A 5,491-nucleotide genomic window follows, 5' to 3' on the forward strand; every position below is an offset into this window, starting at 1 on the left:
GCTTGTTACCCCCTGAAAGGTGGCTGATACCCCGTACAGTCCAAACAGCACCCTCTTGGCCTGATCTGTACCTTTCTTTTTTTCCCTGGTGTATCAGATAATCCACTGAGACTTCTTCTTCCACTGGTTCATAAAGCTCCTGTCAGCAGGCCAGGCTTATTGCAGGAGTGAACCAGAAAGGGGCCGGATCACCAGACAAAAAGGTCCCTGCAGGATAGGATGTGGCCTGGTACAGGAAAGGGCGTATGACTTCATTTTGAGCCATCTTCCTCGCTTCCAAGTCAAGGTTTTCCTGATACATTCAACTAATTACATATGTGCCTAAAATATGTAATTAGACTTATGGCTCACATATAGTCAGTGAGCCTAAAAGAACCAGAGCATCCATAAATATTGGAGGTTTTTCTGAATTAGTCATTCCTTTAAAAGTAAAAAGTGGGACAGATGAGCTGTGAAGGAGGGTAACAGGGCAAAGTTAGTCTTCTTCATTTGTGGCTGCTCTAATCCACAGGAAAAAGATTCTGAACAGCAGTGTTTGGGTCCTCCTCCCTCGATGGGGTAAATGCTGGGAATTCATTAAACAGACAACCTGGCTGTGCCTAAATCCTTCATCTGTCACAGGGATTTGTTTTAGAAAGCTCTGCTCTTGCATGAGGTATATTTGGATTTGGAGCACAAAGAGTATCTTCGTTTAATAGATCTCCATTCTTATCAGGTTGGCCTTCCTTGGGGTTGTCCTTTTAGTTCTCTGGGAGTTTATTCTCATAACAGGCTTATCTATCCCTTTGTCAGATATTCTTTTAAAATGGCCCCTGTGCAATAAATTGACTCAGTTCGGGAAAATTCCTTCCTTTAACTGATCCATACGGACCAGCAAAATCCACTATTAACTGTATAGCAATAATGTTTTACAAGGACATTTCTGGCTTTCTACCTGCTACAGATTCAGTTTAATTTTGACAATATTTTTAACCAGACTATTGGGTGTCTTGTCCACACTTTGCTGAAGAGGTCAGATACCTTGTACATGCCCCTGTGCGCAGTCCTCCGATGTCTTTAATCTCCAAACACCACACATGGACCACCTGGAGGAGAAGGCCTCCATGGTGGGCACTCCCCTGATGACAAGAAATCATGCTGCCAGGCTGCAGCGGGTGGAAAGCATCTTTTCTTCAGGGTTTTCTTGAATACGTGGGCTATCTACATGGGTCAGTTCACTGCTGCGACACATTTGGGACCCACCAAATCGAGCACATTCAGTTGTAGGAGTCCAACCGTATGGATCCAAAGGGAAACTGCAGTGCTGTGTTGCAAACACCTGAAATACTGACTGCTTGCAGAAGCAGCGCTCGAATCTGAGACAGGTGATAGACTGCTGCTTGTCTAGTGCAGAAGCGACCCCGACAGGCTTGTTTCTTTAGCACCCGTGCACCGTTAGCAAATTTTGCCACCATCTTTCTCCACACATACGATGCTACTTGCTGCGCTTTGCACCAAAAGTCGAGAGTTATCCTAAGGGCTTTGAGATGTGCGTCATTTTGCAAGCAGGCTGCAGTAGTCAGTTGAAATGCTCCCTACATGAGCTCTAGATGAAATGCAGGGTGAGCGGAGGGGAGAGAGGAAACTATATTATCTTTTCTCCCTAATAAGGAGCGATACAGAAAGAGAATACAGTATACAGTTCGCTTAACTAATTTTCTAACCAGCAGTCATTGCAATGTTCTCTCTAGGATTAGAAGGGACAAGGGAAGAGGCAGAATAATAAATCCAGACTGGCTTTTTGCAAGCTACAACCGTATCATTATAGGAAGGAGTTTAAGGACATCCACTCTGGGGAGAAAAAATTAAAAACAGAGGCCATTTCAGCTCACCCTTGGCAGCACAATTAATTAAAACTAAATTCAAGAAAAAAGAAGTTTCAGATGCCATCTGAATAAAATCCCCCATCTAAACAGTGTTCTCTGCAGATCTGGGACTATCTGTGCTGATGAGTTGATTTAAATGGGAAGATGCATCATCTTGGGATGGAATATATCCATTTCCCACCTACCACTGCTGTCTGGCACGTCAGTCCTCATTTGCAGTCAACACTCTCCTTTTATCCTATCCCGAGAGACATGGGCTCTGAGGAAACATGCCACACAGCGGGAGGTGAAAAGCGGGGTGAAGGCTGGCATGGTTGCACCCAGCACAGCTCTTGGGACACCCTCCAGCTTTGGCCAATTCTGCTCTTTGCTAAGCTTAGTGAAAGGTGTATGTCAGGCTTAAAGCGAGTGAATGTCACAGCACTGTCACAACCCTGTGTGACGTTGCACCAGGAACAACATGTGCACACAATGGGTTGAGGCCCTGGTGAGGCTGCACCTCGAATACTGAGTTCAGTTTTGGGCCCCTCACTACAAGAAGGACATTGAGGTGCTGGAGCGTGTCCAGAGAAGGGCAACGAAGCCGGTGAAGGGTCTGGAGCACAAGTCTTACGAGGATGGGCTGAGGGAACTGGTACTGTTTAGCCTGGAGAAGAGGAGGCTGAGGGGAGACCTCATCACGCTCTACAACTACCTGAAAGGAGGTTGTAGCGAGGTGGGGGTTGTTCTCTTCTGCCAAGTAACCAGCGATAGGACGAGAGGAAATGGCCTCAAGTTGCGCCAGGGGAGGTTTAGACTGGACATTAGGAAAAACTTCTTTACTGAAAGAGTGGTCAGACCTTGGAACAGGCTGCCCAGGGAAGCGGTTGAGTCACCAACCCTGGAAGTATTTAAAAGACGTGTAGATGAGGCACTTAGGGACATGGTTTAGTGGGCATGGTGGTGTTGGGTTGATGGTTGGACTCAATGATCTTAGATGTCTTTTCCAACCTTAATGATTCTATGATTCTATGATTCTATGAGAGGATTTCTTTAATGTGCTGAATCGGCCATTGCATGGCTCCAGCATGGAGAGGGCAAACCTGCTGTCGGCCTTCTCTGCTGATCCCCACTGTTGTCACCCCTGTACCAGCTCCTGCCTTACCCCCCCAGAGCAGAGCCTGCCCCGATGTAAAGGCAGCAGCTTAATCTTCTCACATTACTGCTGGGCAACCTCCCCCAAAGCGGCATGAGAGCCCTCATGTAAATTCAGTCGCCATTCAAAAGAAAGCAGAAAAATCAGCTGAGTGGTTTTTTGGTTGGTTTGTTGTTGTTTTTTTGTAGGGGACTTTTAATTCCTTTCTGTACTTTTCATTTAGACAAGACTCCCAAAGGATCAGCGGAGAGCCCAGATGATCCCGGCTGCACCTCATTCTTATTAGATTAGACAGCATCCACTTCCCGCAGGCCATGACCCCAAGGACAGGGAATTACACAAGTTTTCCATCTCTCCCCTCCTGTTATAATCAATGGTAAAAAAATGAAGTGCCGATAGGGGAAGGGAGTTATGTCCCTGGCGGCACATCCCCACCCCAGAGCACTTGGTGCCCTTTGGTTGCTTATAGCAACTCAGGCGTCTATTTCTCCTGGTCCCAGTCCTGCAGATGTGTGGTGTCATCTCTTAGAAAAAAATCCCAAGGGAGTAAATCTCTATCTCAGAGGTTTGTCTCCCATAAATCAGTACTACCCTTCTGTCCATACTGGGCTTGCTTTCCCCCTGTTTAGGTTTCCAGGCAGTCGGGGAGAGCTCTGCTGCCTCACACAATAGGCAGGATTACTGTGTTTTTAGCCACCAGAACAGAGATTTGCCACTTGCATATCTCCCACCGTCAGTTTACTATGTAACTGCATAACTATTTAGTGATGTCAAAAGTGCATCTAGATTAGAGGAGATGAAGGTGTGAGTGTCTTTGAAGAGATGCTTAGGAATGGCTTGCTATGATACAGATACACCTGCAGGCGTGGAGAAAGGAGTCGGGGAAGCTTTTCTTTCAGACAGGGTCTCCAGAGGCTTTTTAGACAAGAAAATGCAGTGGCATTATTAAAAATGATAATTGTGTCATGAAAAATGAAATGGCAGGTGGCAGGCAGAGTTTAGGATGGAGCAGGGGAGATGTGGATTGTTTTACTGCAGCTTATGGATATTGCAACAAGGCATTCAGAGATCGATCCAAGAGCAGTTACCTGGCATCTTCTCACTGACTTCAAGATAAGCTGGATCAGGCCTTAAAAAATCAGGATGATGCTGAGTTCACCCCACTGGGCTACTCCTGATTTACACTACTATGCAGGAAATCAGCCAAGATCTGTTGCCTGAAAGTGCCTAGACATGCCTATCTGTATGGTCCCTCAGGAAAGAGAAAACAAACCTCTTGCATGATATTCCTCTGCCTGTACTTGAGGGGAGCAGAAATACCTCTGGATCTTCAGCTTTGCATGATGCCTCACGAAACATCCCTCTGAAAGGAGCTACCACCTTTGCCCTGAGGCACGGCTGACACCTCCTTGCACCACCCTCCTTCATCTCCCTGCTCTGCCAAGGTGCTCCCACCCCGATGGACGCGCCACTCCATCCCCAGTGCCCTTCTCCTTCCCTGCGAGCACCCAGGGCTTTGTTTTATTCCTGGCACGAGCCAGGCTGGGAGGCAGGGCTGTTGCAGTGAGAGCCAGAGAAGCTAAACTGCTTTTAAAAGGCACTTAATAAAGCTAAGCAGAAAATCTAAAATGAGTTAAAGGAAACTAATGTGAATCTCAATTTTTAAAATTCATAACATTTATCAGTGTCTACGTGAGGCAGCGTAACAGAAGTAAACATCGACTCCCATTGACTCTGCTGGCTCACCGCCTGCGCTGCTGACAGCAGAATCAGTCCCTCTCTCTGTTGCCAGTGCTACTGTCTCAGGGCATGTTAGATGGATGTCTGAGCTACCTCAGCCAGGATCTTTTCTCTTGTAAGAGGTGAAGATCCTCTACAGTCTAAATGAGCAGGACAGAGGCACATCCCAGTGCTCTGGGAAAGAGCGCTTGCTGGAGCTCTTTTACATGCTGTTCATCTCTGACATTCCCTGCAAATCGCACAACCCTTGAAGCTGCCAGGAAGGGAGGGATAATCACCTCTGCACGCCAGTCCTTCCTCCAAAGCAAAACGTTTCTAAAATTGGCAGCGCAGAGGTGCCAATTGCATTTGAGACATGTTTTGAAATGCTGGTGAGGGTCAGAGAAATGACTCTGGAAATGGCATCTTGTTATTGCACATACTTGGTTTGTAGGCAAATTCCTCCCTAAGTCATATCTGCCGGGCTGGCTGACAAAAATAAACCAGCCCTGAGCGGTCAGCGTGCCAGTGCCTGCTGAGAGCCCGTGCTTGCAGGGCTGCCTTGTCCCTCAGCCCTGGACGCCCAGCTGGGACCCCCAGGGCTTCTGCACCCCCGCGAAGGCACAGACCTTTCACATCTGTGCTGCTCGACTGGGAGAGCCCCATGGCTGCTCCCAAGGGCTTTGCAGCTGCAGGCACGGTGCCCAGCACAGGGGGAGCCCAGTCTCCAGGGATGGGTGCCTGGTGACTTCATGTACCACCCAACACGACG

The sequence above is a fragment of the Fulmarus glacialis genome, unplaced genomic scaffold, assembly GCF_000690835.1.
Source record: "Fulmarus glacialis isolate BGI_N327 unplaced genomic scaffold, ASM69083v1 scaffold5067, whole genome shotgun sequence".
NCBI classification, from domain to species: domain Eukaryota; kingdom Metazoa; phylum Chordata; class Aves; order Procellariiformes; family Procellariidae; genus Fulmarus; species Fulmarus glacialis.